At 36.6% G+C, this 18,052-nt stretch overlaps 1 protein-coding gene and 1 long non-coding RNA gene across 5 annotated transcripts in view; one reads left to right on the plus strand and one right to left on the minus strand.

Annotated features, from left to right (window-relative positions):
• MAN2A1 (mannosidase alpha class 2A member 1) overlaps positions 1-18,052 on the plus strand; it is a 160,286-nt gene that overhangs the window by 89,700 nt on the left and 52,534 nt on the right. The gene's annotated exons all lie outside the window — the stretch shown is intronic.
• LOC115294714 overlaps positions 1-18,052 on the minus strand; it is a 28,435-nt gene that overhangs the window by 9,654 nt on the left and 729 nt on the right. The window lies entirely within an intron of this gene.

The following is an 18,052-nucleotide window of genomic DNA, read 5'->3' on the forward strand; positions in this document are numbered from 1 at the left end:
ACATTGTGTTCTTACAGAATTAACTCCGTTGAGATTGCATTCTTGGAGGCTCTTTGCACTGAATGTGTTCAAAAGATACTCCCAAATACCTGAATGAGTTGACTTGATCAGATCAGTTTTTACACTTAAGACTTTGTGGTGTTGTTGAACAGAGTATTTACCTTATCCCACATTTTGTGTTTTTTATATTATCACAAATAATTCTTCTCACAATAATTACCTATTAGTATAATGAGATTCAAGACTTTAAATCATTTTCTCATCAGTTACAGTGTCATCATTGTATTTTTATACCAAGTCACGCTGTAAGAAAAGTATAAATGTTACTTCCAGTTGTTTAAACTTTAAGTGAAGTAACCAAACTTACAGCCTTATTATTATTGTTTAGATTTGGAATTTCTGGGGAGATAGAATTCTAACCACTCAGATTCTGTCAGTGTTATATATTATAATACAGACCTGATAGAAGCATTTGTAGCCCAAGAACTGAACTAAGATTCCATGACTTGAACCAGAGTGTTTCTAATATGAACACGTGGAGTCTGCTTAGAGAGCCGTGAACGCCAAGATGGAGCTTGCCTTGTGCCTGATGGTTTCTCTTGGGGGAGATTAACAGTGATAACCAGTGTAAGAACTGTGCTTGTTGCTCGTGGATTGTAATAGTGTGAGCTCAAATCTTGTCATGCACTGGAAAACTAGTACAGAAATACTTTTACCTTAGTTGGCAAAAAAATGTACAAAGTCAGGAAGATTGAGGGTTTCCATTCTTGAAAATGGCGGGTTTCATTTTAATGTTATCCCAAGGGAATTCAAGATAATAGTAGAATACATGATTTGACTAGGATTTGACACTCTGGACCTTTTGCTGGTTCTATTAGTATGAGAGTAGCTGAAATGTCCTTTTCTTTTAAAGCTACTTTAGAATTTTCTTTTAACAGGGGAATTATTAACTGATAGCAGTGGAGAATCTCAAAAATAAAAAACTGAGCTGTTCTAATCTAGTGTAGGTCTTTCTGGGTATTAATAGCCTAGTCTTTAAGAATTAATACTCACTAATGGATTTGAAGGATGAGTTCCTAAACTCTTCTCTGAGATGCTTTTCAGTTTAAGTATTAATTGTTTGTGAAAGTTGTTTGTGTATTTTCATCTGTGCTGCATCTGAGTTATATATTTTATTAATTTGACTTCTTCAAGATACAGATCGATGGTTCTCCTATTATCCAGAAACAGATTTCAGCCTGTGTGTAATCTGGGATATTTTAAGAAAGGATGTTCTACTAGAAAGACTTAAGTAGAATATAGTACGTTACTTGAAGTAACCAAAAGTTTGTCAGGGAATTGGAGATAGCTTCAACAGATATATTAGTTAATTTTATGTTAGAACTAGTTTTAGAGCGATCATGTCTGGATAGCAACATCAGATATCTTATTTGGTGTTTGCCATTCCAAATCAATCATCTGCCAGCTTGTATTTTGCCTGGCTTTTTTTCCCCAAGGAAATATAAAGGTCTTTGGGGGAGGGAATAAGAGAAAAGGCTCTACCTTTTCTCATGATAGTCTTCCTACTCTTAACATTTCTATTTTTTTATGATACAATACATGATGAGTTATTAGTTCCTGTAATACTGTTTCAACCTTACATTGACTTAGATGAATAACACCTATTATATTAAAAAACAAAAAAGTTGACACTTTCATTTTATGTGGTGGCTGATTAGAGACCCTGAGACTGACTCTCTCAATTTCCTATTAAAACTCATGAACAAAGAAGATGATGAACAATCAGAGAAACACCAAACCTTGGCTTGACAGTCAACCTATTGCCCACAATTTGAGATATCCACAAACTATAAAGTTGATCGGCTGGACTGAAAAATGCAATTATTCACTGACCAATGATAAACAGTTAGAAATAAAAGCAACATTGCAGGTCTCTAGAAGCAGGTTTTCCTTTTTACAATGTCTACCCCCACAGCTTTGAAATTCTGGTACTTTACCAACTAGACAAGAGGACTAATATTTTAGTACAGGGACAGTGCTGTTTTTGAGGCTGTCAAGGAGATAGGTAGCTATTGTTTTCTTTTCATTCTCCCTACCTAAGATTTCTGTTAACCAGTCTCCATTTAATTAGCCACCTAGATCACCTGATTGTCTCCATTCCTTTTTGGTGCCTATAGTACCCCACCTTATCATTAATAGGCTGTTAGCTAGGGAAACAAGCACAATTCTCTCCCTCTATAATTCAGTTAAGGTGTATGATTATCATGAGTCAATTATTTTGATTCCCAGATCAGTTGTTCTTGCTACTTTTCTTGCATGATTTGATTAATTTTTATTAAACTGATGAATTGTACAGAAAGATTGTTTTACAAGTGAATTTGAATGCTTTGGAAAATTTCAGCAAAGGTAAGTCACTGATTGGTGAGATGCCTGTAAAATATTTGGGAAGAAATCATAAAACTGGAGAAGCAATCTGTACTCCTATTGCCTAATATTTTTTTAAAGTGTTGAAGTTCTTGGTTTACTTTACAAAAACCTAAGCTGGAAACCATACATGATCACATGATGGTTATGCAGAAGATACCACATGGGAATTAGTGATCCCATAAGCAAAGCAGCTTTGCTTTTATATCAGTAGATTAGGAAATTGTATACATATGAATATATGTAAAACATGCCTGACTATGAGTTATTAAATCATATAACTTTAAAATGTCCTACTTTAACTTTGACTTTCAAGTCAACTTTATCTCTTTCAGTTAACAGATCTGTTGCCAGCCTTAGTCACAATGATAAGGGGGCTTCCATTGTGTCTTTATTTTACAACCAATTTGGAGGCTTGAACTGACAGAAATAAAATAGAAGCAAATGGGGAACTGATGATAGAGCACTGACCTAGGAAACTACCCATTTAAGGAAATTGCTACTGATAGTGACATGGGTCAGAAGGATACTGTGATATTCTTTGCTGAAGAAAGAAGCTCTCCATTTGTTCACCAGAGCTGAACATAAAAGAATGAATACTGCCACTGTATCCACCTTGGATGATTGGCCTTTTGGACTTTTTGCATTCAGGCTGCCTCTATGCATGCCTCTATGCATTCAGGCATTATTAACAAACTGGTTTTTTTATTTGTTTCTTGCTGTCCATCTCCCTTGCTAAAATATTAGCTCCATAAGAACAGAGAACTTACTTGCTTTTGAATCCCCTGGCAAATACCTGGCACAGTATAGGTGCTCAACAAATACTTATCATAAATAAATAAATAAATAAATAAATAAATAAATAAATAAATAAATAAATAAAACCACCAGCTCTGGAATAAGAGAGAGAGTTCAGCCAATCCCAGAATAAAGACAAGGGCACCTTTAGCATACACAAGGTGTAGTATACACAGAAATAGACATTTCTGTGAGGGTAGATAAATAAATGGAACGTTATAGTGGGAAGTCTGTGCACAGGCCCTATACAATGTCATAAAGTAGGGGCACAAGAAGACTCAGAACAATTTGCCTTTTAAAATAATTTGTTACAGAGACTAGAAAAACATTTCACAAAAACCTCTTTGTCATTCTCAAAAGGTTCGAGTCATAATCTGTAAGAAACCTGAAACAGAAAGCGGAGAGCTGAAATGAAAAGATGGACAGCCGGCACGGGGCAGTGACAAAAGGAAAGGTTATTGTTGGGGGTGCGATGAGACAGCATCTTCATTAGTGGTGCTGAAGAATGAGGCTGACATTGTGTAAGCATGTCCAGTGACATAACAGAAAAAACCCATGAGACGTTTTGCCAGAATGCAGTGCAAAGGAAGACGAGTGGAAACAACAGGATCGAAGATGATAGGCATGGAGAACAAGATTTTAACAAAAGACTTAGAGATTTTCTTCAGGGAAAAAAATGGAGCAGAGGCAATGATCAAAGATACAATTGATGAAAAGTTTTCTGAGCCGAGAAGGTCTCGCTTTATAGATGAAAAGGGTGAAGTTCTGGATAATAGAAATGAAAAGAGAGTCACCCTGATGTGTCTTGGTAACTTAGTTCAATTAAAAGGAAAAGGATATACTGTAAAAGTGAAAGACAGATAATGTATAATATGGAACAAAAGCAAGACTGACTGAGGTTTCTTCTCGGTAATGAGAAGACTGTGGAGTTTTGAAATCATTTTATACTCCCAGTTCTCTTTCATATGTGAAGGCAACAAGAAAAAGACATTTTTGAATATGAAAACACTTATAAAATGTACCATAGGTACTCTTTAAAATTTTCTTGGTAATGTCAACTCTGCTGATTAATGTTTGAGTGAAAAGTGAGAAGGCATTGAAGTAATGAGACATCATGAAATCCAAATCATCGGTGTAAATTTGGTTACCAAAACTGAGGGCAGATGTGTACTGTAGAAAAATCGACAGGAATACAGATCTGTAACTTCAGATTATGTTAACATCTCAAAGAGGTAGAGAGTCAACTGCATATAAGAGATCTTAAATAAATAATTGTTTTGCCTCAGGAAGATTTAAAAGATAAAAGCTCCTGGTGAGAGTGAGATTTCCTACTCCATTGCCTTCATTTACTGTCAGCGTACTGTTGACTCACCACCCGTGTATCTCTATTGAGAGAAGTCTCCAGAGTTCTGCCCACGGGCCAGATGGATAGCTCCGTTGGGATGGTTCACTTGTACCTCCATCTCCGTGTGTTTAAAATGGGACTCCTTGTCTCTGCTCAAACCCACTCTTTGGTCCCAAGCATTTCAATAAAATGTTAGCCTTGTTCCTCCAGTTACCTTTTCCTCCAGTTACCTGGGCCTCCGTTTTAGAGTGAGGATGTAGTTCAGTTTTTCATTAGTGTCCCATTTTATTCTCAAAGGTATATTCATTTGGCTAATAAATTTCAGGATTAACCCTGGTCATCTTTGTCTCTTTTCATTCTGCTTTCTAAATGCATCGCAGTTTTGTCCACTTCTCCTTATCTTCAGTGCAAGTACCTTACTTTAGGTTGTTACTGTCTCCCCCCATGGGTGATGGTGACACCCCAGTAACAGGTGTCCCTCCTACATTTGTTGAAGGAATTAAGATTACCTATGTGAACGCAATAGTATAGAATCTAGTATTTCATAGGCCTATAACAGATACTAGCAATGATGTTCCAACTTCTCTGGTCAAAACTCTTCTCCATTGCCCTAAGGATAAACTCACAGACTCTTGAACTTGAATTGTGTGTCTGCATTTTGATGTCTCTAGCGTCAGCTTTCACTTTACCTCGGCCTGCACTGTGTGCTTCAGCCCTTCAATTTTCGGTTCTCTTGACATACTGTGTTCTCTTACTTCTAGACTGTTGCTGCCTAGAAACAAAAAACAAAACCCCCTCCCACCACATCCCCAGTCATATGCACACATGCATGTGTGTACACACAAACACACACACACATAATTCCTGATTCTCTTTTTAGGACTCGGTTTAGATGTTACATTCCTTGAACCTTTTTCTGATACTCTTGAGTCAGACTAGGTGTCACTCTTATATGTTCCCATGTGACTATGTGTTTAAGCACTATTGTCCCACTTAGCACATGCATAATATTCTGCTGAAGGAACTTGCTATAAATCCCATGAAGGCATAGGTTGGGTTTTGCTCATCATTTTAACATGACACCTAGCAAAGTTCTGGAAAGTAACTTGACATGTGCCAGGCATTGCACTAGAAGAAATCTATCCTACAGAAGTAATCCTATATAGAGATGAAGAGAACTGTAGGCAAAATATGTCTCTCAGCTTTATCATCTGAACAAATACTTTAAATGTTTAAAATGCTTAAACGTTCATTGACGATAACTGGGAGGGAGGGAATTGGTCAGATACTCTTATGTTCACAAAATTCTATATAAAGTTAAAAATAATGCCTACATTAGCTTATCTTTTTGTGATAAAGAGAGTTTGGTAAATTCTGAGGTTTGAGCTTAAGTTTTTAAGAAATCTGCCTTTCAAGTTCCATGGAGAAAATGAAGATGACTTGCTTGAATAGAAGAAGTTACAAATGGTTGGTTGAATGAAATAAGGAACAAGTGCTTGGTTGGAGGTGTTTGCTGAATTGGTAACTAAAAATTGAGGTCGAGAACGTAGCAATTATGAGAAGTTGTGTGTAGTATTTGATGGGCAGTTAAGAACAGATTTAGAACTAAGCAACCCTCTAAGGAAGAGTATGTCTATAGTGATTGATCTTTATGGGAAAATTTTTGCATTAAGAGAATCATCCTGCATTCAGTGTTATCTTCTTTTAAGATTAATATGAGTTTTTGGTACTTCAATATCATTTCTTGTGGGTATAGAGTTTCACTTCAGATTGCATTCAACTACATGTAACAAAAACCTTACTACATTGGCTTCACAAGAAAGCAGTTTGTTTTTCTTAGGTATGAGTTTCAAAGTAGGTAGTTCAGGACTTCTGATTTGTTCCATGAGGTCCTTAAAGGATCAGGAAGGCCCTTTTTATGTTTCAGCCCTGCCTTAGCTTGTAGTGGTTGTTCTCATGGTCTCAAGGTTGTGCCTGCTTCTGCAGACATTGCATTGTGTTCCAACTAGGAGTGGGGAGCATGAGCAAAGGATGAAAGTTAGGCCACTTGAGTGTGCTGACTTTTATTAATTTTCTGGGACGCTCCACTTACTGAATTCTAGTTACATTTCACTGGCCAGAACTGTTACATGGCCACCTCAAGTATGGAGAATCAAGAGCTTTTTTTTTTTTTTCTTTTTAAAGCTAAGATTATTGTCATCCTGAATAAAATTGAATTTCTGTCAGTAAAGGAAAATATGAGAATAGCTATTGGGTAGGCAACTAATATGACCTACTATTAGGTTCATTATCTAGACCCCAGGCCACTACTGTGTTTTCTGATCATTTACTCTTTCCTGCCTTCTTCAGTTCAGACTGGAGTTGTATTCTGTACACTGAATAAATCAGTCCTGGGTGCTAGAAGCTTTTTAAAAACTTGTTCTCAAGACTGTTCTACCAGTTAAGTAGAAAAATCATATCCTACACAGTTTTATTAAGAAACAGGTTTTCCATTTATTCCAAAACCAGAACTTAATTAGATATTGCAAAATCAAGAATTGGAAGACAGATAAAGTAAGAATGCGTATGTCCTGTTGGGATTAGGGGTGTTCACATATTACAAAAACTAAAACAAAAACAATATTCTTAAATGTTCACTGTTTCTTAGTGACCTGTCATGTTAAAATATACTTATTCCTGAGTTCAGATAGTCATTTGATGACTATATTTTGTATTCCTGCCTTGTGTAACACTGCTGGGATGTGTTCGTGTTTTCCTTCTCCTTTCATTTCTTGTTGGTTTTTAGGTTTGGGTTTTTGTTTGTTTTTTGGTTTTTTGTTTTGTTTTTGGCTCAGAACCTACACAGATAGGATGTCTTCAATAAGTAGTCTATGACTTAGATTGCTGTATAGCCTACCTCTAAATAAAATCCTTAATCCTTTACCTGATCTCTTCGTGAATTCAGAATTTTTTAAATTTTAGGAACTTAATATGCATATATGGCATATTGCTTAAACAATATTTTGGTCTGGGACAGGGCTTATCAAATAACTTAAAATTTCTGAATATTAAGATCAAGTGGAATAATTATATGTGGCTTCGTGTCAGTTCAGGTCTTGCCACCAAATGAATTTTGAAAAACTTGGGGCACCTGGGTGGCTCAGTCGGTTAAGCTTCCAGCTTCTGGCTTCGGCTCAGGTCATGATCTCACGGTTCGTGGGTTTGAGCCCTGTGTCAGGCTCTGTGTTGACAGCTAGCTCAGAGCCTGGAGCCTGCTTCAGGTTCTGTGTCTCCCTCTCTCTCTAACCCTCCCCTGCTCATGCTGTCTCTCTCTGTCTCTCAAAAATAAACAAACATAAAAATAAAAATAAAATAAAGAAAAACTTGATTTTCAGAGGTTTATTGGATTTTACAGCTAGAGATTGTAGATTTATACAGTAATGGTTTAGAGGAATTATGAAATAATTAGTTTAAAATAATTAGCAAATTGCCTAATAAAGACACAGTATAGCAGAAAGCACCAGAACTCTTCATTGGATTGTTATTAGCATCATGCTTGAGTGCCTCACCTTTTCCTCTTTGTCCTGCTTTCCATCCCTTCAAAATACTGAAAAATGTCTTTCTGAAGAACTTTTTGCAAGTAGTGCTGACTCTTCACCCACTGTATCACATTCCATAAGCACAGAGGTATTTAAGTATTGACTTTCTTCTTTGCGAGCGTCCTTGCCTTAACTCTACTTGTCTACTAGGATTCTAGCTTCTTGACTATGCTTTAGGCTTCCACATTATCCGAATTAAAAAAGAAATTCTTAATCCTTTCTTGCACCTCCTAAAATAATACTTTTTACACATCTTGCATTAGGCTCTTTAAGGTTTATAATAGGCAACTTTAAATAATATAACTGTATAGTTATTATTTACATTTTTCCTATCATTTAGAAGTTTGAAGAAAATGTTTATCAGTAGCCTGCTATCATTCTCGCATAGTGATTTCTAAATGATTTACAGTGTGGATGGAGTTTGTCTCCTTACTGCTTTCAGGGCATGGCATCTTAAATCATTCTTTTCATCAATTTTATGTAAACTTAAAAAGAATCTTCCTTCGCAGGCTGTTATAATTAGTCTACTGTGATTTTGTTCCTAGGTACAAAATTATTTTAGATTTTATTAGCTTTAGATTTTATCTGTGGAAGTGGTTGAACAGACTGCATTTGAAATTATAGTTTTGGGTTTTATTTCTTGAAAAGCAGTGGCAAAGTAGTTATGTTGTTTAGTGAACACCTGCTAAATTGCCTGGTTAGTCTGTTTTTTAATTGCCTTTTTATTGTTTATACTTTAAATCAAACTTTCTTAACTAGCTGTGTGGTTCTAGTTTATTGTCAGATTATTATACAGTGAATTAAGTTTATACAAGGTGTTTTAGTTGTGTGGTTTGTCTAATGACATTAAAGCATTTTTTTTTTTGTTACTTCCAACATCTTGCAATTACCCCATCAGGGATCGTAATCAGGAAAGTACAGAAGATGGAGAGGAAAAATGTGTTTCTATACATGTTGAATTATCATGAGACATTTTGTTACCTTACAATATAAAGGCAGAGTTAGCATAGAAACTACCACCTGTAATCTAGGAAAAATTTTTTAAATTTCCAGTTATCGTATTTGGAAATGCATAACTTTGTGGAACCTAAGAAAAATTTGGGAAAGGAGATGAAATAGCACCAAAGAAAAACTGGCATTAGTTTTGGTATATCTGCTGGACAATGCAAATCTTGAATGATTCTGTTCTGTTATTGCTGTAGTGACCAAGTTTTTCCCCTGTTGGAGTTACCGAATACTCTATAGAAGTGATAAAGTAAATTAAGTATCTGGAATATGAGTGATTTTTAAAAGTGATTTGTATTGGGGTGGGGGGAAGTGATATGAGAGAGAGTCCTTAGTTGTTTATTTTTTTCTAGTTTCTTGCACATTGAGTCCTCTGTTCTCTCTCTTCTTTCCTCTTCATGTCCATCATGTCTTCTGAAATTGCTAAGATACAGCTAATTAACTCAGCAGTTCACAGGAAAGACTGAAGTAATATGGCCTATTTCAAAGTCTTCTGTTCTTCTGAACCAGATTTTTTTTCCTTCTAAATGCAGATTAATAAAGCGTGCACTACAAGAGGAACAAGGAAAAGGATTTTAGTGAAGGTATCCTGATCCTGAAAAAGTCAGGAAGGGCTTCAAGCCCATCTTGGACTTCAGAACACTTCACAACTTTGTGGTAAAAGAAAAATTTTAAATAGAGCCTTTGGACTTATTTATTTCATCCTTATTTGGAGAGCAGCATTATTTTATTTTATTTTACTTTAGGCAAGAAAATTGTATGTGTGATTAGGCTACTTTTCAAAGTAATACATACCTGGGATTTAGGGGTTTTTTTGTAGGTACTTAATATATATGCAAAGTATTATAGATAGTTGGATGGCTTGTGTGTTTTTCTTTACAACGTGTTCTTTATCCCGTGTGACTTTGTGTTTGCCTTCCCTGTAAGTGATGTTTTTTCTAGTGTTTTTGTATCTTCAGTTGGTTCATTGGATTGTAGAGTAGAATGTCTTTCCCAGGACCAATACTGTGTCTAAAAGTGTTTTGGAAATAAAAGTGGCTTGTGTTTTGTTCTTTTCATATTTTTACCTCTTATATGATGGGTTACTAGCACCAATAAAAAATTGTTGTTTTTTCTTTTCACCTACAAACCTCACACAAGATAGTTTTCAGTTGTTGACAAAGACATAGACAGTGAATACAAAGGTATTTGCCTTGTCTGTCTTTAGTAACAAAACAACTTTATTTTACTGCATTAACTTTTAAGATCTTTTTATTCGTGAAAATCAGCCTGTTTATGTATTATGTGTTCCTCCAAAGTTATAGCATTACAGCTATTGGAGAAATGAAATTTTCTCCCAGTAGATGAAAATTACATTTTGATTGAACATCATTCCTTATGCAGTCACCCATAAATATAATGTCTTATGCTGTCTTTTCAGAAAATGGCTACAGATGTGATTTCTAAAATGACAAGAAAATAGAACATCTTAATGTTTTAGGTAAAACAGATGGTATTTTTGTTTCAGGCAAAACTCTTCTCAGAATGAAAGCAACTTAATTGGTGACAAGGCTCTTAGGGTCAACCAAATTATGTACAGTTTTTGTTTTGTATTATTGCTTTAGTATCAAAAGTTTTAGAATAATTGGAAAGGAGTACTTATCCTTCTTATTGCTATTTTTCTGTTATGCACTGGAAATAGTTGTAAGATTTTTTTAGGCCTCTTTAAAAGTAATAAATTGCCTGTTGATTCTTCTTCAGTTATTTTTTTGGCTTTTAGAAGTGTTTTCCCATTCCTGAAATATGTAGTTGTACTTTTGAAAGTTAACACATCAATTTATAATATTGAGTTGCAACTTATAAGTAGTATATGCAGGGATAATTTCTGATAACACTTATGATACTCTTTTGTTTCCATACCATTGAGCTTTGGGCAGATTTCATGGTCAGATGCCTAGGAAGAGCATTATGAATGGTCTGGACTGAGAGTCAGGGGTTTATTCTAGTCCCACCTCGGTCGCTAACTTTTTCTTTGAAACTTTAATTCCTTTCGCTACACGTGTTGGGAGAGAGGGGGCTCAAGCAGGTGATTCCTAGTCACAGCCAGCTAACATTGGCTTTCTCATCTGTTTTCTTTTTAAACAAAAATCCTATATAAAGCATTTATTTGGGTAGACCCCACGAGAGGAGGTTTTTGGATAGAAAACTCAACTCTGGAAATTAAGCATGTTTGTCCATTTAACGGGACATAGGAAATGACTTTCCAGATTTCCCCACTATTGTAAGTTGGAGACTTATTATGGCAATTCCCTTCGTACCACCTCTTAGAAAAAGTGCCAACTGAAGGAACAGTTCGTGTTGTCACTGTGGCAGCTCAGGAAGGTAGCCTCAATTTCACCTCAAAGAAACCCCTTTAAGCCACAGTCCTGCCATTGGAGGTAGTTAGAAGGTTCTTAGGTGTAAGCTTTACACTAGGGTGGATATAGGGCCCTGATGAAGCAACGTTTCGAGAGCCTTGGGGACGCAGGGACTCTGATAGGACTGCGAGTGCTACAGATGACGCAGCTGTATTTCTGGCCCATACATGTTGAGAGTCTTCCCCACTAGAGAGAAACAGGACTGCCTTCTGCCATCAGTGGGAGCTGGATTGCTTGAGTTTCAATCCTTGCTCTGTCACTTATGTGGCTACGTGCCCATGAGCAGGAGGATACGAAACCACTCCTACACATCTGTAAAATAAGCCTGATTCTAGGACTTCATAAGTTAGTTATGAAACTGAAAGGAGTTAATTCAAGTAAAGTACATACTGAGTATGAGGCAGTGTTCTAAAAGGCAAATTAAGTGCAGCTGTTGGTGTTATCACTATTATTGTTATCATTACCAATATATCTGAAAAACCCTCCACCACCTGCCAACTCAAATTTACTTTGAGTTAAAAATAGCAAAAATATTTCTTTAAGGTACAGTGCTTTTTGAATTACTGCTTCGTCGATTAGTATCACAGACAAGCATAATTCTCAAAGTAATTATTTTCTACAATATAGCTTTCTAGAATATTCGCTTAACAATCTGACAGACTTTTCATCGAAACTATGAACTTTTATTAGTAATATTTTGTGGAATTCTTGGATCGGAGATAGAAGAGATTCTCAGAAATTAAGTACTTAGTAGATACTAGCAATTTTAGGTCCTGATGTCATATTGTTTCTTGAAAGACTGATTCACATTTGGATTCAATCACGTATGCAGTGCCTTGTGCACTTTGCTTTTGAATCTTGTTCTTGGGCAGATGACTCTTCATAGGACAATAGATTCAGAATATATTTTGCCCATGAATTTTAGGAAAGTTATTTCTCTTAAATATAGGAAAAAATGGTGAAATCATCATGTGTTAGAAGATCAGGTGACACTTATAAACTATTGTATTCAAGTATAATCCTTGTTATGGAGAAAATGAGCGTTCTGTTCCTTAGTGTTCAATTTTTTTGCCTCTTAGATGAGACTATATTTGTTACTTAATCAACTGGAAGTTTTCAGAAAACATCAATTTTTTATTTTTCCTCTTACAAATATAAATTCCATTATCTGGTAATTGAAGAGAAGAAAGACCGTTTTTATATAGTTTCTAGAGAAATTTTTATGGGAAATAGTTAAATATTTGCCTATCTGAGAAGGCCTCATTTATAAGAATAGAAAGGTTTTTAAACTCAGAGGCCTTGGAACTTAAATGAAAAATCTTGTATATATGTGCTTTTTCTGGCAAGTGGGGTCTGTTTAAGGTGTTCAAAGATTAGAAAATAAATAGAATTTTTAAGAAGCTAGGAATAACCTCCTTAGTCTCTCCAAGGGACTATAAGTCATTTGCTTTCAAAGTACGGGTTTGAGGTTTTCCTAATTTGCTTTCTCAGTAGTGTTTGCTGTGGCCACCTGTGCTGGGACAGTGGGGCTGGGCCACATCAGGCCTGGCGGCCAGTGGATGAGGATGTGGGAGGACTCAGCAATGTTTGCTGTGGCCACCTGTGCTGGGACAGTGGGACTGGGCCACATCAGGCCTCTCTGTCAGTGGTTGAGGGAGTACATCCTCCGTGGAGAGAGAGGCTCAGACCACTGGATACATTTCATTGCAGTCTTTTCCTTGGGCCCAATTCTAAAGACCCCAAGTTCTCCTCCTTACACTTTGCTCGCCCCTGCCCTCCTTTCCAGCCCTCAAGATTTTCTTTAATGTGCTTGGTGGCGCAAAGTCTCAGTCTTTGTGAAACCAGAGTTTAGCCTTCATTTTCAAGAGGAATGTTGTAACCTGGTGTTAGTTTCCTATTGTGCTGTAACAAAGTACTGCAAACTTAGTCTCTTATAAAAAGCATACATTTCCTGTCTTATATACAGTGTTGGAGATTAGAGATCCAAAGTTCATTTCACAGGCCTAAGGAGTGTTGGCAGGGCTGGTTGCTCCTGGAGGCTCTGAGGGGAGGATATGTTTCTTTACCTTGTTCATCTGTAGGTCACCTGCATTCCACTCTTCCACGCATAGTCCAGCCTCTTCCCACTTCTGTTGTCATGTGGCCTTCTTCTTGGTTGGATCTTCCTGTATTTCTCTAATAAGGACCCTTGTGATTATATTGGGCTCAGTTGTATAATTCAGGAAATCTCACCATGCCAAGGTGTTTAATTGAATTGCATCTGTAAAGTGTCTTTTGCCATATAAATTATTCATAGATTCTGGAGATTAGGAAGTGGACATCTTGGGAGAGGGGAGTATAAATTTTCTACCTACCATACTTCTGAAACCTAGGTTTTGTATTTCCAGTGAATAAGGGAATTCTGAGTTTGGGATAATTGATTTCAGAGCAGCAAGATAAATCTATGTAGATGTATCTCAGGCACCTCACATTTGAGAAGTCTGAACCTGGATTTATCTATGAGCTTCACCTTGAAACCTCCTCCCACTACCCAGGTGGTAGTTCAGTTCTTGGTTAATGGCATCACCATATATGTATCCCACCCTAACTGGAAACCAGGGCTTTTTCTGGTTTCATTCAGCCTTCTCCAAGGAATCAAAAAAATTTTTCTGATACAATATCCTACCTGCTTCTCAGATTTGTTCTTTTTGTATTTCCACTACTTTTGTAACTTAGGTCTTCACCTTTCCTACCTGGGCTGTTATAGCTACTTGCATGGTCTTTCTGCTTTTAATCTTGACTCCTTAAATTTTTCCTCTACCTAGCAACTAGAAGTATATAATGATTTAAAGACACCCACTCCTCACTGTGACTTAGTGATTTAGTTCCCTTTCTAGCTCATATATTGCTATTTTAGAGGTTCACTTTACTGTGTAGATTTTAGTGGTATTGGATGGATTGTATGTCCTGGAAATAACATCATTTTTCTTGTATCTGTGCTTTTATTCTTACAGTTGTTCTACCTAGAATGTATTTTCCTATTTTTCTATTACCTGGCTATCTTCCCCTTGCCCCATGTTTTAAAAGTTGCTTGTTTATGTTGTTGTGTTTTTATGATTACTTTAAAAATAAATACTTGATGTAGAATATGGTTTATATCGAAAGTATTAAGAAGTAGTTGCACAATATTCACTTATGATAGCAGAATCTAGAGGAAGTACCTTGTTAATAATGTAACTTTTTTGCTGAATGTACTTTATTGTTACATATATCTGTGGAATTTGTAATTTCAAATATTTCTCCTTTTAGAATTTCATCCAGTTTAATTTTGATGTGTTCAGTTTCTGTGGTGAGATTGTTTACCTTTTCATCTCTATTCATATTTTCCTCTTTCCTTGGACATATTAATCATTATTTTAAAGTCTTTTCAGTTAACTCCATTATCTGCATCTTGTGTGGTTCTAATTCTTTTGTCTTTTTCTCCTTGGTGTTTCATCATGTGGCTCTGTCTTTTGAGATGTCTGGAAATTTTATACTAAGTGGTAGACATTGTATATAAACTGTACATAGGCTCCAGAAAATATCTTCTAGAAAGCATTCAGTCGTCCTCCACTTAAGCACTATGCTAAACTGAGGCTAAATCATATCTTGTTCATCTAGCTCTCCCAAGTTTTCCTAATAGTCTAGTATACTCTGTAGGCACTATTCCCTGGTAGGTTCTAAAATGTCCTGAGATGTCTCTGCTCTACTTTTCATAAGCTTTCTGTTTCGGTTGTAAGCCTCCCTTTCTGTGCAGCACCCCAGTGTTTGGCACATGAACCAATGAGGAAACCAAATGTATACTTGAAGCCTCCTAAGCCCTCACAAAATGCTTTCTGGCTTCTCTTTTCCCACTGTGATCGTCCTCCAGGCTTTTCACAAAACTTTACCTTTCCCAGTGCTGAGAATTGTCATGTCCCAGGGTAAAATTGGCTAGAGAGGGAAGCTCACTTCTCTGAAGTTCTTTTCTCTCCTCAGCAGTTCTCTGTTGCCTTCAAGCAGATGATTACTATATTTATCTGGGTTTTCTAGTTGGCCCATAGAATTCAGAGCTCTTGTCTGTCAGCTACTCCATCTCTCCTAGAAGCTGAAGCAGCATTTATATTTCAACTTCAATTTGATAGTTGGAAAATGTTCACTTTTTCTACCTGTGTGGTTTGTAAAAGCACTTTAGAAATTTCCCAAGTTTGATATTTTTTTATTATTTAATCTTATTTTTAAGATAGAAAATGCTTAAGCTTTTGTTATCAACTCAGCTAGCCTTTTACTTTGCTGACATGTCTCAAAAGGGATCCTTTGCTTTTAATATCTTGATCCCCACCCCCCTCCCGCTCTGGTCCCCAGTGGCTAATATGGTAAGCATGTTTTAAACCTAGAAAACTAGATAGACTATATCAAAAAGACTTCAAGTATAAAAATTAAAATTTCTCTGTATATTTCCACATTCAGAAAATTATAGAAGTTTACTACTTTTCTTTAGATTACACTCTACTAATGAGGGAGGCTACTTAGAGAAGATGAATATATTCTTATTCGAAATGAATTTTTTACTGTGCTGTCATTGATTAAGAATCAGATTCAGACTGAACTTTAGTCTGCTTTATTCTTAACTTTTTCTGTAATCTTGGGTCTGTCATATCCCCGGTCTTTGCAAAGAGGTTAATTATATAGCTTGCCGACGTTAAAATCAATTTTTTGTGGAATTGAAGTAATAGAAATGAAAATGATCTGATAACTCTAAAGCCCCACACTGGTAGGCATCATTTACAAATGATCCATTCTCCTAGTGGGATTTTTGTGCATTACTCATTTATCAACCATTTGTTGAATGTTATTCTCTGTCAGGTACTACACTAGGCACGTGAAGTTACAATGATTGTTCACACAACCTAGTGTTTGCTTAATTGGTTTTAAACTGCATTTAAAGGAGACTTGCAAATACTTCTCATTTTTATCTCCCTTACACAGTCATAAATATACATAATGCTTTTTAAATGTGTTCCTTGAATATTGTTTTGGTTACCTCATGTAGTGAGGTTATAAGATGAGCTCCTTCATGTATATTGCAAGATTGTTTTCCGTTCCAGTGTTCCAGTTTATAAATTTTCTTTCACAAATATATATAAATAGCTCTTTGTTCATCCTGAGCTTTCTAAAGAGAGAGGCTCTGTGGGAATCTTGGCCATCAGTGGGGAGGGAAAGTTCTTCACATATGAATTTGGAGCTAAGGGAATCTCCACATGAAACCTCAGTTGTCAGAAAGGTGCTTATAAGCTTAACCGGTGAGTAAAATGGTTAAGAAGATGGCTAGGAAGGTGAGGCCAGATTTTGAGCCTTGTTGTGGCACTTTTCACTGGGTCATTGTTGGCATAATACCTAGCCTCGATGACCCTCAGTTTTCTACCTGTTCAGTGGGAAGGATGAAAGGCTTTGTCTTATAGGTTGCCCATACACGCCTGAGGGCTGGGGCCCGCATACAGGAAGCAATCTAAGCAATAACTCCAAGGTCACTGTTACCAAGAGACATACTCCTTCCACTCTGCCCTTCATCCAGTCCTAGAAGGAAGCCCAAGTGGTCCTAATCATCTTGGGCACTGATTAGACTTGCCTTAAAGAGGGGACTTGATTGCTGCAGTTGTCTTTCTTAACATGACATGAATCATTTCTACAAAAGGGGTGAAGGAATTCTAAATATATTCCTCCTCAATACAGTCTTCAAGGACAGAGCCACATTTGAGTGGAATTCTGATTCTCCCATAAAATGATCCCCAGTTTGACGTGAGCATGCAGATGTCCTTCATCTTTCTCCTTTCCTTTTTCTCTCAAAGTAGATCATAATCTGTCGTCTAATTTGGTTGGCAGGTAGCATATGAATGCTTTGTTGTCGTGAGGTGAGAGGGTTGTTCCTTTTTTATAGAGGATTGAGATACTTGCTGTAACCGCAAGTTAAGGGGACTTAGTGTCATAGTGAGAACCAGGAGGCTGGTTGGGACTTGGTGACAGATGATGGGAAGCTAATGTAAATGTGGGGACAACTTGGGAGGAAAAGTTCTGAACTTCCTGTACAGTTAACTTTCAAGATGAAATAGAAATTAACTATCCTAATTTTTAGGATATAAATATTACTGTTTTCTTTTGTTAGTGTGGACCAAGTATTACTAATTTTCCATAACTGAGTTTGACATTTAGGATATTGAAACCTCTTGGTTTTATTCACAACTGATGAGTTTAAATGGACTCATATTTAGGGATGTTGGCAGTATAGCAGATGTTTGACTACCAAATATGATAATGAAAATGAACATTTAGCGGTGTCTGGGTGACTCAGTCGGTTAAGTGTCCAACTCTTGATTTTGGCCCAGGACATGATCTAATGGTTCCATGAGTTCAAGCCCCGTGTTGGGCTCTGTGTGAACAGCACGGAACTTGCTTGGTATTCTCTCTATATCCCTCTCTTTCTGCCCTTACCCCACTCGTGTTCATGCTCT

This window comes from Suricata suricatta, chromosome 6, assembly GCF_006229205.1.
Source record: "Suricata suricatta isolate VVHF042 chromosome 6, meerkat_22Aug2017_6uvM2_HiC, whole genome shotgun sequence".
In the NCBI taxonomy this organism is placed as follows: Eukaryota; Metazoa; Chordata; class Mammalia; order Carnivora; family Herpestidae; genus Suricata; species Suricata suricatta.